Here is a 15437-nt window from a genome sequence, read left to right as displayed (position 1 = left end):
GGCTCTGCTGTTGGCCAGGTAGCTAGCTATGGCTAGAAGGATGAAGTTAGAAGATAACGTTGAATGGAGCCTGATTTTAGCAGGAGCAGTTGACTGAAATTTAGCTAGCTATAATCAAAAGATGGTCTACTATAAGTTCTCATAACAAAATACATTATCTTTATAGAGAGTAGTGAGACAGACGGTTGTGAGTCTGCCTGCAATGACCTTTTCAGCCTGAATTTAAAATGGATTAAATTGAGATTTTGTGTCACTGGCCTACACACAATACCCCATAGTGTCAAAGTAGAAGCATGTATTTCTGTATTTTGAATGTTATACTGAACAAAAATATAAACGCAACACGCAACAATGTCATTGATTTTACTGAGTTACAGTTCATATGAGGAAATCGGTCAAATGAAATAAATTAATTAGGCCTTAATCTATGGATTTCACATGACTGGGAATACAGATATGCATCTGTTGGTCAAAAATACCTTTAAAAAATGTGCCTCACATTGTGCCTCAGGATCTGGTCAAGGTGTTTTTCTTCATTCAAATATGCCACACCTGTCAGGTGGATGGATTATCTTGGCAAAGGAGAAATGCTCACATACAGGGATATATAAAAATTTGTGCACAACATTTGAGAGAAATAAGCTTTTTGTGTGTATGGAAAATGTCTGGGATCTTTTATTTCAGCTCATGAAACATTGGACCAACACTTTACATGCTGCGTTTATATTTTTTGCAGTGTATACTGTACATCTTGAAAACTGGACTATATCAACAATGGACTAATGAAACAAATACCAAAATATAGTTTTTGGGTAGAATTTTCCTTTAAATATTTGACACACTTTGCCTGTTAAGCAGATAATTAAGCATAGAAGTATATGAGAGCACCATAAAGCCTCCAAGTGGATAGAGGTATTACACATTGATTACTTTGGCCATTAACAACCAATTATTATTTCATATTTTAAAACCTCCCACTTTCAAACAGTCTGTAGACATTGAGGAGCAATTGAAGAGTAAGAATGAGCAGTTAAAAGTCTAAACGCCAAATTATTGAATTTCTTACTCTGTCCCTTCTCTCTCTTACCATGATTGGCATGTACCTGTTCCCTCTCTCTCTTACCGTGATTGGCATGTACCTTTCTCTTGCACCCCGCACCTCTTGTCTATGGGATAGCAGTAACAGCACAGAGCATATCCTGTTGTCTCAATCTACCTCTCTCTGTTTACACTGCTTGCAATAAAAGTCAATGACAAGAAACAACAGGCGGAAGACAAACTCATCTCAGAAGACAAACTTGATCTCTGTCTCTATAGGTAAACATTCAGAAAATAATGGCAGATAACGAAAAGGCAAACAGTTTAGGGGTTTTCATGGCTCATCGGCCCAATAAACTCCCCCAGACAGGTCTCTGTCTCTCTAATGTACTCCAAGACAGCAAGCAGATACAACTAATTTACAACTCAATTACAACTCAGGCACAACCACATTCTGGCTCAATGCCAACAGAATCTAGCTGAGATTACACTGGATTTGTGATGTTTCACAAACATATTAGGCCTTGCCATATTTTGTTACTAACGATGTTGTTGTGCCCATTACTCAATTACAGGTTTAATTGATACAGATGTATGTGCTGATGATCCTCTTTAACAATAGGGAACATTTTACATTTACTTTACATAAGTATACACTGAGTATACAAAACGTTAAGGACACCTGCTCTTTCCATGACATAGACTGACCAGGTGAATCCAGATGAAAGCTATGATCCCTTATTGATGTCACTTGTTAAATCCACTTCAATCAGTGTAGATAAAGGGGAGGAGACAGCTTAAAGAAGGATTTTTAAGCCTTGAGACAATTGAGAGATGGATTGTGTATGTGTGCCATTCAGAGGGTGAATGGGCAAGACACAATATTTAAATGCCTTTGAACGGGGTATGATAGTAGGTGCCAGGCGCACCACACAACTGTGGGAAGCATTGGAGTAAACATGGGCCAGCATCCCTGTGGAATGCTTTCGGCGCCTTGTGGAGTCCATGCCCAGACGAATTGAGGCTGTTCTGAGGGCAAAGGGGGGAGGTGCAACTTAATATTAGGAAGGTGTTCCTAATGTTTGGTATACTCAGTGTACGTTATCTGTATTTCAGGGAATGCTAGTTTGTATGCTAATTATGTTAGAATGCTAGACCAAATCCTCTGTTTGAAAAACCTTTGAAGACTAGACAATATGATTCTTCCCTATTTTGTAGTCATTACGCTTGCTGCTTCTACAAATAGAAGCAGAGGGAGGACTAATACACACAGACAGAAAACTGGCTTCATATCATGAATGTCTCCCCAGAGAAATCTATGACTCCTTCCGGTAGTATTGGGAGGTTATAAAGGGTAAATGATTATGCGTTTTTACTTAGCCTTATCTTCCGAGTGAGGCATCCACTAATGTGAGCAGAGTGCTTTCCAGTGATCCAGTAAACCCCGTCTGTTTGCGATGCATACTTCATCATTGGAGAGAAAACGGAGGTTGACTGTCTGTGCAATAATTTATTAACATATGAACTGCCCTGAAAAGACCTCTGAGCATCACTCAGAAGCACTATCGAATGACAGTGACCAAACAATGAGATATTTCCCAGGAGGTTTTTTATTTAATGTGGGGAAAATAACCTTTGAGTCACCACACATTGGACAGAATAGGTATAGTAAGAAATGCCTGGCTGTCATTTGTAGCTTATGTGTCCCAAAAGGGTTACTCTTTTTACACATAAAGCCCTCTGTGTGTATACATATCACTCCTCATAATGACACCCACACAAAATATTAACATCCATTGTTTCGCACTACATATCGGCAGATATTAGTCTTGCTAGCTGTGGATGAGACACGTTGATTTGATTCCCTCACAAGAGATGTAACTCGTCACCTCCCCAGAGGAACAAAGCCTGTAGAAGCAATTAGAGTGGTTTTTTTTTATCTGACCAATTAAACCAATAGAAAGCCACCTGATATATCTCTTTATGACGGAACAGACAGACACTTAGTCCTAATTTTCATTGGTAACTTTGATTGACTCAAAGTCCGTTCGGAGTTGGGACTAAATAGATGATGCCATTGGTCTGAATACCTAGGAGTGTAGGGTGTCTGGGGAACAAATTGGCACCGTGGCTGTATCATGGACACCAATTAAACACTGAACATGAAATTAGGTTGTTTGCGAGGGGTTCAATATTTTGTCATCAGTCCCGAAGAAATTTCCAAATTAGAGATGGACGCTAGTGTCACAAAAACAACCACCAAATAAGAATGTTAAGAAGCAGAATCAATCCTGATGGTATTGATTGATCTGGCTGCGTTTACCCAGGCAGACCAATTCTGATCTTTTTTCACTAATTAGTATTTTGACCAATCAGATCAGCTCTGCTAAAGATCTGCTGTGATTGGTCAAAATACCAATTAGTGGAACAAATATCAGAATTGGGCTGCCTGTATAAATGCAGCCCATGTAACTGAGACTGATTGGCAATTAGCCTACACGATGAAATCATTGTTCATTGCGGTAGTCAGAATATAATATACAAGGATCTACAAAGGCAATTCAGAAAAAAATTGTGGATCTTCCCTGTTGGACTGATCATTGAGGAGGACAATAGCAGGTATCAAAGCCCCCATATGGCAAAACTCTTCCTTTTTTATTCAATTTCTTCCAGCCTTGTTATTTTCTGACATGGCTGTGCTCTAGGACATTTTTGAAACATCTCACAAACAAGCAAAGCTTCTGTGAGTCTGATATAGCTGCCAAGACAGGCTTCAAAGACCGTAGAGGAATGATGGGGGTGAACTGAATGGCAATGGTGATAGAACCTTTAACCTTTATTTCATGTTCTGGAGGTACATGCTACAGTACATCATGTTCTGTGGTCACTTCAGTCTTCAGTGATCGCAGCGTTCTAGTAGATACATTTATGTAAAATATACAAGTGTCAACTGCTTTTCCTCCACTGGAGAAATTGGATTCCAAGCCAGCCATTCATAATAATGATGTAGACTTCATTTAAAAGTTGGATCCAAGAAGCTACCCGAAAACCTAGCAAGACACCAACAACATCCAACACAGATAATGTGACCATTGACCACTAACAGAGACACATACAACAGCTGAAGTCTACCAAGTCTACTACTATCCATCTTAATAGTCTCAGCGCTTTTGTTTAGTCCGAAAGATGAAATGTACGATGTTAATCTGAGCATGGGGTTGTGAGCTATCTGTGCTTCCCTGAGCTATGGCTCCTGGTTAGCTAATAAAGCAGCGTGTCTGCCTGAGTAATTGCAGTCGTTTCTCTCAGTCGTACGAGCAGAGAGGCCTATCTGGACTAGACCTCCAGTAAACACAGGTCCCCTGGCAGCAAGCATTCGGACAGAGAGATCACGATTCAGACCTGTGTCTACCAGGCTGTGGTGGACAGAGGGTCAATGACGCATTCAACATTCATTCTGACCTCTGTAACATAAACAGGCAAGCCTTCCTGGAAACGTAATGTTGATAGCCTACCATTGTGACTTATGGACATGGGAGCTAAACATTTGACAGATTCTGTGGCACAAAGCTGGTAAGTCAAACTGCAAAAGTTGGCTTATGAAAAAAATATTCAAGTTGTCCTATTGGTTGATTTAAAGATTTTTTTCATTTAATTCCAACTGTTGAGAACAGTTTACAATAACTTCAGTTAACGGTGGTTGTGTGCAGAGGCAGTATCCGCTAATTACATTAATTCCCTTAATTTTTTTACAAATATATATACATTAAAACAGAGGTAAAATCAAACAAATCACTGAAACAATACAAAGGAGTGCATTGCTGCAGGGCACTTCAAATAAAACATTTGCCAGCCCTACTCTAAGACAAATAAAAAATAACTAACTGAATAGCATGACAGCATACAATCAATATTTACAATATCTTTCATTGCTTTATAAATACAAGCTCTTTCATAACAATTCAGAGCTTTCTCGGTTGGATCGGTTTTCAAAAAGAGATCAATTTCCTAACTTTTGACCAAACAAAAATCTCTGATATGAAAAAAGTAAAAAATTGTCCAGATTCACCTACTCTCTCTTCCACTTTTCCAAAAAGAGAAAATTGATTATCAGAAAACACAACCCATTTACGAAACAGTCCGGCATCATCTGCCATCTTCTACCAGTCTTCCCCATCAGTGTGTCAGCCATCTTGGGCAGGAACATCTCTAGGAAGTGAAAGAAGTCCTGGAACTGTCTGGTGCCATCAGCAGAGGGGCGAAACATGATCACGGCCTTGGTGCTCTCTGTGCCGCCCACCACCTGGGCCTGAACCTGTAACTCCAGTGGCTCCTTGTCCACTATGTACTGGGTCTCCAGCTCCACACTGCTGCCCTCTGGCCTGGAGTCCATGTCCATTGCCCCTTTAATCAGCTCCCGCCTCACCTTCCGCCGGACCGCCCACACCCTGTGCCTCTGGACGTACAGTTGAAGTCAAAAGTGTACATACACCTTAGCCAAATACATTTGAACTCAGTTTTTCACAATTCCTGACATTTAATCCTAGTAAAAATTCCCTGTCTTAGGTCAGTTAGGATCACCACTTTATTTTAAGAATGTGAAATGTCAGAATAATAGTAGAGATAATTATTTATTTCAGCTTTTATTTCTTTCATCACATTCCCAGTGGGTCAGAAGTTTACATACACTCAATTAGTATTTGGTAGCATTGCCTTTAAATTGTTGGTAGCCTTCCACAAGCTTCCCACAATAAGTTGGGTGAATTTTGGCCCATTCCTCCTGACAAGAGCTGGTGTAACTGAATCAAGTTTGTAGGCCTCCTTGCTCGCACACACGTTTTCAGTTCTGCCCACACATTTTCTATAGGATTGAGGTCAGGGCTTTGTGATGGCCACTCCAATACCTTGACTTTGATGTCCTTAAGCCATTTTGCCACAACTTTGGAAGTATGCTTGGGGTCATTGTCCATTTGGAAGACCCATTTGCGACCAAGCTTTAACTTCCTGACTGATGTCTTGAGATGTTGCTTCAATATATCCACATAATTTTCCTTCCTAATGATGCCATCTATTTTGTGAAGTGCACCAGTCCCTCCTGCAGCAAAGCACCCCCATGCTTCACGGTTGGGATGGTGTTCTTTGGCTTGCAAGGGCCCCCCTTTTCCTCCAAACATAACAATGGTCATTATGGCCAAAAAGTTCTATTTTTGTTTAATCAGACCAGAGGACATTTCTCCAAAAAGTACGATCTTTGTCCCCATGTGCAGTTGCAAACCGTAGTCTTGCTTTTTTAATTGTGGTTTTCCTTGCTGAGCGGCCTTTCAGGTTGTCGATATAGGACTCGTTTTACTGTGGATATGGATACTTTTGTACCTGTTTCCTCCAGCATCTTCACAAGGTCCTTTGCTGTTGTTCTGGAATTGATTTGCACTTTTCTCACCAAAGTACGTTCATCTCTAGGAGACAGAACGTGTCTCCTTCCTGAGCGGTATGACGGCTGCGTGGTCCCATGGTGTTTATACTTGGGTACTATTGTTTGTACAGATGAACGTGGTACCTTCAGGCGTTTGGAAATTGCTCCCAAGGATGAACCAGACTTGTGGAGGTCTACCATTTTTTTCTGAGGTCTTGGCTGATTTCTTTTGATTTTCCCATGATGTCAAGCAAATAGGCACTGAGTTTGAAGGTAGAACTTGAAATACATCCACAGGTACACCTCCAATTGACTCAAATGATGTCAATTTGCCTATCAGAAGCTTCTAAAGCCATGATATCATTTTCTGGAATTTTCCAAGCTGTTTAAAGGCACAGTCAACTTAGTGTATGTAAACTTCTGACCCACTGGAATTGTGATACAGTGAATTAAAAGTGAAATAATCTGTCTGTAAACAATAGTTGGAAAAATAACTTGTGTCGTGCATAAAGTAGATGTCCAAACCGACTTGCCAAAACTATAGTTTGTTAACAGGAAATTTGTGGAGTGGTTGAAAAACAAGTTTTAATGACTCCAACCTAAGTGTATGTAAACCTCCGACTTCAACTGTAGGTCCAGCGTGGAGACCCGGGCTGGTGCCCGCTGTAACTGTCCAGCCTGGGCCTCTTGCCCTGCAGGGACACGGAGGCGTCGCTTCTCTCAGAGGACAGCAGGGCTCTCTTGGCTCCCGGTGTGGCCTTGCTCTGGGGGCTGCAGTCACTGCTTGAGGAGGCACAGCGGCTGGCATCCTCACTGTGGTTGATTTGCCAATCGGTGATGCAGTATCCATTCCCTCAGCTCCAGTGCTTTCTCCCATGCCTGTGTTAATCAGGCTGCACTTGCGCACTCCCTGAAACACCCCCTCCACTGCAGAGCACACCCTCTGGAACCAGAGCAGGCGGAAGCCAACCCCGGCAGAGTGCAGATGGCTGCGGACCAACTCGCGGAGCGAAGAAGCATTGAAGGGGATGCAGATGGCTAGTGCCTGCTCCGCCCACTTGTGGTGGTGGGGGTGAGGGCCCACGTCCCGGGGGGTGAAAAGGCGCACAAGGCCCCGCACCTTGCCTTTGGTGGACTTGGGCTCGTAATGCAGGCTGCGGCAGTACTTCTCTGCCTCCTGGCACTCCTGAAAGCTCCTCTGGCTGCGCTCCGTTAGGTTGCCCGCCACATTGTGGCTCAGCTCGAAGGGGTCCAGCACGTTGAAGGGGCCAAGCTTAGGGCCCGAGGACCTCTCCTGCTCCATGGCCTCCCCTTCACACTTTACCTTGTCCGGCTAAGAAAGCTGGTGACGGGGAGTGAGCAGCCCTCCCTGATGGAGAGCTGGCAAAGACAAACTGGGCGTAGAAGGAGAAGAAGCCTGACAGCAGGGAACCTACAGAGAAAAACAAACGAAAGCTTCAAGCTGTTGATCAGCCCAAAATGAATAAATGATGTGAAAACAACTGAGGGTGTTACACCAAAGATGTACTTAGGGCCAGTTGGGTAAGATGAGGACAGATTTAATTAAGAACCTGTAAATAATACATCCAACTCCACCATCACTCCCTAATGAATGCCGAAAGGCGGCTGAGTTTTTAATTGGTTTAAAAACAGATGTAATATTGTACCTGCCAATACAAAATTACTTTTATGAAGAGTGCTTTGGTCTTAGTTTTCTCTAAACCAAATAGCACCTTAAATACTACTATTGATATTCTGACTTTCTCTCGTAACACTGCCCCTCCTTTTTTTCTGCATGGTTGGATGTATTTTCCATGCAATTTTTGGTGTAACTTGCACAGATCCTGGGTGTTCTTGCTGGAGGGCACAGCAATGGGCTGACTGGGGAAGGTGCAGTTCCAGCCTCAATAACATACTCTTCCTCCTCACCTTAGAGGAATAGAGAAGAACAGTGAATAAAAACACATCAAGACAAATAATAATTGAATTCACTAGGCACAAAACTATACACATCCTCAGGTTAAACCTATTTTCTGCCATATAGGGGACTACGTGGGTTAATATAGGGTACAATATGGACTACATAAATACTAGTCCTAACAGTAATAAAAGTCCTGTACATGGTAAATAGAAATGGCTTGAGATGAGATGTGTGTTATCAGCATGCATGTGATATTTGTGTTGAGCTTTAAAGCAGTGCAGACAGGAAGAAGTACATACAGGCCATGTCCTTCAGCTGGTCCAATGTGGGGAGAACAGGAGGGTCACACTTCTGCAGATAGAAGATCACCAGCAAGGTCAAAGCATAGTTATTCAGCAAGGGCCCAGCACCACTGAGATTACCTAAGGGAGAAACACCATAGAGAGAAAACCGTCATTCCAAGCATGTGACACAAAGCAGCATAATACCATATAGTCTGTAGCCAAAAAGGTGATTAAGTCCACATGGAAGGTTCTGCTGCCCCCTACTGAATACAGTTCAAAATGGTATGGGATCTAAGGTGTTAGTCTCTCATACAGGATGCTGTGAAGATCACTCACCAGCCAGCTGCTTCTGTTTGGCCCAGGATGGTGTAGACCAGAGGGTGCAGCCTGGAGTCCAGCCCTGAGCACAGCTGCAGGAAATGGGTGTTCCTCACCGCCAGTCTGAGTGGTGGAGGAATAGAGATTAGGAGGGTCGGTTGGTAGTGACCCATGTTTGTGTTCATACCCGAAATACTAAGAGTTATTGTTGTCTGACTTTTCTGATCATTATGAAGTTCCTAGGATGTAGGGCTAGGGATCAGTTTGGGTCTAGGCCGTACACAGTACAGTAGGCATAGAGATACATTACATTTCTTGTTCCATTTAATTAATAATATGACAGTAGCATTGTGTTTTCCACTTCATTAATTAACTAGGCTTCTTTCCATTTAAAAGTTTTAATTTGCTGGTCAGAAAAGTCTGTATCGCCTTCTCCCGCTTGAATGAATCTTCTAGTGATCTATTGATAGGACAGGCGCCTGTCAGAAAGCGAGCGATGACGGGATGGTTTGTCAATCTGCTGTCTGTCTGTCCCGCCTCTAGGTACTGGTGTTATTTTTGTGCACTCTGGTTGGCTGCAGTCAAATTTATTTTCATGTAGGAGAGAGTATGAAGCTTCTTCATCGTCCCATGTAATGTAAGTGGTAAGGATGAGTTGAAATCCACTTAATTATTGTTTTGTGGCACATAAATGTATTTTATTTTCATAGGCCTACTTTAGCCAGCCACGGAGTCGGGGCGGATAGGCTATTTACTGTGCTTTGATTGACGACCGAACAGCATGTTTTTGAGTAGTTTATACAAGGTTGTCGAACTAACTGAATAAAGTAAATCTCCTATATCCCTTTGCTATTCATAAATCAAACAACGTAGTTATATGTCCATGGTATCGCATCGGGACAAGTAGGCCTAAACCAAAGATCTTGTTTGTATTTTCCTAGGATTCCAAACCCATGTGGAGACTTGCCAGTGACCGCTAAAGTGACTCGTCAGTGTAGCCTAGGGATGGGTTGTTTGCGAACGAACGACTCTTTTTAGAACTGATCTTTTAGGTGAACAGAACCGAATCGCATCGGTGAGAGAGCCGTTCATTTGTCTCACTAATTTGCATGTTGGTAGGCTACTAATGCTTTTTGACGAATACTGAATCTGCAAATCAATTATGAAAACATTTGTAGAAGATGTTGAATCCTCACTGCAGGAACAATAAGTAGTGGAGAGAGAGCCTCATTCTGGTCAAAAATATATAATAGAAGAAAACAGATTATTAAGGCTAATGTCATGATAATAATATGCCATTTAGCAGACGCTTTCATCCAAAGCGACTTACAGTCATGCGTGCATACATTTTTGTGTATGGGTGGTCCCGGGGATCGAACCCACTACCTTGGCATTACAAGCGCCGTGCTCTACCAGCTGCGCTACAGAGGACCACTTATATGGTATTATTAATTTATTGATATAGGCCTACTGATTTGATTAAAGCGTCGACAATGGAGTAGTCAACTGCTGCTTTCTATGTAGCAAATCCCATGTTTAACACCTGCTTGATTCTTCAATCATGCCTGTAGGTCTATTCATGGTCCCTGCCTTTGAATAATGGTGGTGGTGCACAATCTGGCAGAGGGTCTGGGGGTCCTCCCCCTGAACATTTAAAAAAAACATTTTCCTGCAATTCTATATTGTCTCTCAACAGGGAATCCAAGTTTACTTGACAGATCAACCATTTTTGTTAGGTTTATGCCACAATCAATTCAATTGAAAGAGTAGTATAGACTTGTTTTTCTGACTAGATTACTAATCTACCGCCTTTCTTCAAAGACCCACCCACAGTGATTGATTGACAGGTCTGAAACCCTACCGACTCTGACTGACAAACATCCTGCCCCCTCCCCTGACAATCCCACCCACAGTGATTGATTGACAGGCCAAAGTGTTAAAGGGATAGTTCACCCAAATTACAAAATGACACATTGGTTTCCATACCCTAAGTGCACAGCAGCAGAGCCAATAAAATACATAATTTGAAGAACAAACATCATTGTTGCAATTCATATAATGTAAATATGACTTTAATCTCATGAGATGATGGGTTTAATGTTATTTTTTTTAATCTTACTTAGATCATAAAGACCTAGGCGAAATCCAAAACAACTAACAAAACACTGAATTAATACATTTTCAGTAATTTTATTCTAAAGTCATGTTTTTCTACTCAATACCACAACTCATTTTACCAATCTGGGAGGTAAAGTCGTAAACTATTCAATAATTTAGCTGTGTATTTCAGATGGAATCAAGGCATTAGAATGTACCAGAGGCCACCAAAATATAGCTCGTTCTGTCATTTATTTTCACGGACCCCCCCAGCTCGGAACTCCCTGGCTGGCTACTTTTTCTATTTGGCTGGTTACTCCATGTACTTACGGAAAACACTAATTGTATAAGCTGACCTGTTATTGATGGTCACATCCACCTGGAGGTTGAGCTCCTTGTGGATGAACTTGACCACAGGAAGGCATGCGCCGCTGACCGGCATGACCTTGTGCACCCCGGGGACGCACTTCCTCAAAATGTGTTGACGGAGGAACCAAAGGCCAGGATCAGACTATCTGGACCAAGACAGCACACAAACATCAAAGGCCATCATTTCTGCCCCAAATCACTGATACAGGGTCAGCTATTTTTCATCCCCCTTGTGGTTAAGATTATGAGTGGATGTAATCTGATCCTTGATCTGTGGTTAGGGACAACTTGTACTTAAAGCTAAATGTTTGGCCTCAATGAGAGTTGGCCTACCTGGGAAGAACTCTGAACACCTGAAGCAGCTGCACCAGTAGCTGTCGGGCCTTTTCTCATTGCACCCAATAAAAAAGACATATTGGTAACCTACACACTTTTCAAGTGTGTAGCTTGTTATTGTTGGTCAATCAAAGCAGCACTAACGTTACAGTCAGAGGCTCCATGTGTAGCAAGTGAAGTGGGAGATTTCTAATCAAAGCTAAATAGAATTACAATTACGGAATTAAGTTGGCTAAATGAGGAGTAGGCTACAATGATCAACCAACAGGCAGGCTGTTCTTTAATATGAATGGAGTTGTTGTAGACAAGGTGCGCAGCAAAATTGCTTCAATTAGCCAGCTAGCTAACTTAGATGGCTAGGGTAGCTAGCTAGCTTATTTACATAGATTTGATGCAGTCAAGACAGACACTGAACAAAAATATAAATGCAACATGTAAAGTGTTGGTCCCATGTTTCATGAGATGAAAGATAAAATCAAACATTTTCTATATGCACAAAAAGCTTATTTCTCTCAAATGTTGTGCACAAATGTGTTTACATCCCTGTTGATGAGCATTTCTCCTTTGCCAAAATAATCCATCCACCTGACAGGTGTGGCATATCAAGAAGCTGAGGACAATAAAAGGCCACTTTAAAATGTGAAGTTTTGTCACAAAACAAAATGCAACAGATATCTCAAGTTTTGAATGAGCGTGCAATTGGCATGCTAACTGCAGGAGTGTCCACCAGAGCTGTTGCCAGAGAATTAAATGTTAATTTCTCTGAAAAATATTGGTTGTTTATGAATTCGAAGGACCAATAAAAAGGGATAAAAAAACGTAGGTGCTGGATTTTAGGCCGGTAGCAACCACCACAGGGTGTCCGTTCAGAACATGAGGAAGCAGTAGTTCCAGTTCAAGGTTTAATGAAGATCCACACACACGCATTCAACACCACTCTCTCTGATACTAATCGTGGTTCTGTAAAGAAAAGAGGAGAACTTAGGCTATAGCACAGTATGGGGAAAATATGCCTATTTGCATGTCAACAACTAAACAGGCTATGTGGACCCAAACACATGATAGATGCACAAAGAACAATAGAGCAATGTAGAAATAACTACACGTTATAAAACAACATAATAAGCATGAGCGATCTATAACCGAAAATAGCCTAGCACCACAGACAAATGCTAACAAATGCTAATCGCTAATAAGCATGCTAAATAGTCATGCATTCCACTGCGCCACTAGGGATGGTACATATTTACACAAATGGTACATATTTACAACAGATACTATTTAGCTCCAAACAACAAGATATCAGGATTTTTGAACTTACAGTCCCGGGGGAAAAGGCTGCTGATTGGCTAATAAAATTATGACGATTGAAGTGACTTTATTCTAATAGGAAAACCAAAAGAAAGTTGGGGTATTGGAAAGGAGATGAGCTGGCCGTTTTTACAGCCGCCCCCAAATGTGTTGTACATATTTGTTTCAAAGACAAGCCAGCTAAGGGTCAGTAGCTTCTTGAGGAAGGGCGGGAAGCTGGATGAGTCGAGCAACAGGCCTGGCGTAGGTTCTGTCCTTGACTTGGATCTCTGCTGTCCTCACTTTCCTGTCTGCTCCCAGGGATAACTGACTTGACAGTTCTAACTTGATCATCACAACGGTCCCAACTACAAGGTCTTCCTTATTCTTGTGCCACTTATGGCGGCCTTGAAGTGCAGGTAAATAGTTCCGTGTGAAGCAGTGCCAGAAATGGTCGGCTAGAACCTGGCTGTGTCTCCATCTTTTGCGACTGAGCAGTTCAGACTCTGGGTAGACCACCTGTGGTAGTGACGAGTCTGGCCGCCCCATGAGAAGAGAGTTAGGAGTGATTGGATCCGGATCCGCGATATCCAACAACACATATCCCAAGGGCTTGGAGTTCAAGATCCCTTCTATTTCGATTAGGACAGTCCTCAGCACCTCTTTTGAAATGGTCTGCGCACCTTTGGAGTGGTTTGCAGGGCAGTCTTGATGGATCTGATCTCCCTCTCCCAGCATCCTCCAAAGTGTGGTGCACTTGGTGGGTTGAAGGCGAAGCAAGTCTTCTGACTGGCTAACTGTTCCTGGAGCTGTGGATGGAGAGTCATGAAGGCCTCCTGTAACTCTCGCTCCCCTCCCTTGAAATTTGTTCCTCGATCGGACAGGATCTCAAAGGGCTTTCCTCTTCGAGCGATGAAGCGTCTCAACGCCAACTGTATTCCCTTGTAACTCAGTTGGTAGAGCATGGCGCTTGCAATGCCAGGGTTGTGGGTTCGTTTTCCACGGGGGGCCAGTATGAAAAATGTATGCACTCACTAACTGTAAGTCGCTCTGGATAAGAGCGTCTGCTAAATGACTAAAATGTAAAATGTAAAAAAATTAGGAATGAATCGGAATGGCTGCCCTCCCTCTAAGAATCCAGAACCTTCGACGTAACTCAGCAAACACCCTCTCTGGGCCCGGGTGCCTCAGCTGCTCATCATATTTCTTGATCAGCAACCTGGTGAGCAGATGACCTGGGTCCAGAACCACTGAGTGAAGAACATCAGGGCCCAGCTGATCACACCTCTGAAGGCGAACTCCAACACGAATCAGTCCGGTGTTGTCGTCATACTCCGGGGCCAGCGTCACCAGACGGCTGCTCGGAAGGATTGGCTTGCCTGCCTCTAGTAGGGAGACGTCTTCTGGAAAGCTCTCAGACTGAGCATGTCTGAGTACTTCGAATTCTGTTTGCTTGAAATCGTCGGCTGAAGGGCTGTCGGCACTACTGGCTGCCCTGTGTAGCAACTGCACTGTGGCTTCCACCAGCTCATGGAAATTGTTGAACTGGGCAACATCAGGGAGAGACAACTTGGTGTCCACTGACAGGAGTCCACAGAATGTATGCTTCCGCAGCTCCTCTGCTTCGTCAGGGGGTACTTGGTCTGGTCTTCTCGGCCAGGATGACTGGGCCTGCCACAGGAATGGAGGACCTTGACTCAAACGGTTGTGTTCTGAAAGCTGAGACAGCGTCTTGCCACGTGTGTTATCATGTATTTCTCTCTGTGTCCACGTAACGCCAGGCCTGGGGTCTGTGAGCTCCTGTATTTTTGTGACTCTTGTGCCTACAAATACAGTGGGGAAAAAAAGTATTTAGTCAGCCACCAATTGTGCAAGTTCTCCCACTTAAAAAGATGAGAGAGGCCTGTAATTTTCATCATAGGTACACGTCAACTATGACAGACAAATTGAGAAAAAAAAATCCAGAAAATCACATTGTAGGATTTTTAATGAATTTATTTGCAAATTATGGTGGAAAATAAGTATTTGGTCACCTACGAACAAGCAAGATTTCTGGCTCTCACAGACCTGTAACTTCTTCTTTAAGAGGCTTCTCTGTCCTCCACTCGTTACCTGTATTAATGGCACCTGTTTGAACTTGTTATCAGTATAAAAGACACCTGTCCACAACCTCAAACAGTCACACTCCAAACTCCACTATGGCCAAGACCAAAGAGCTGTCAAAGGACACCAGAAACAACATTGTAGACCTGCACCAGGCTGGAAAGACTGAATCTGCAATAGGTAAGCAGCTTGGTTTGAAGAAATCAACCGTGGGAGCAATTATTAGGAAATGGAAGACATACAAGACCACTGATAATCTCCCTCGATC

General features: G+C 42.7%; 1 pseudogene; it reads right to left on the bottom strand.

The window, feature by feature from the left end:
- Nucleotides 1-4446: 4446 nt before the first annotated feature.
- Nucleotides 4447-14031, bottom strand: LOC121546984 (annotated as a pseudogene).
- Between the last annotated feature and the right edge of the window lie 1406 nt (nucleotides 14032-15437).

This window comes from Coregonus clupeaformis, chromosome 31, assembly GCF_020615455.1.
Source record: "Coregonus clupeaformis isolate EN_2021a chromosome 31, ASM2061545v1, whole genome shotgun sequence".
Classification (NCBI taxonomy): Eukaryota; Metazoa; Chordata; class Actinopteri; order Salmoniformes; family Salmonidae; genus Coregonus; species Coregonus clupeaformis.
This window is presented reverse-complemented; position numbering and strand designations above follow the sequence as displayed.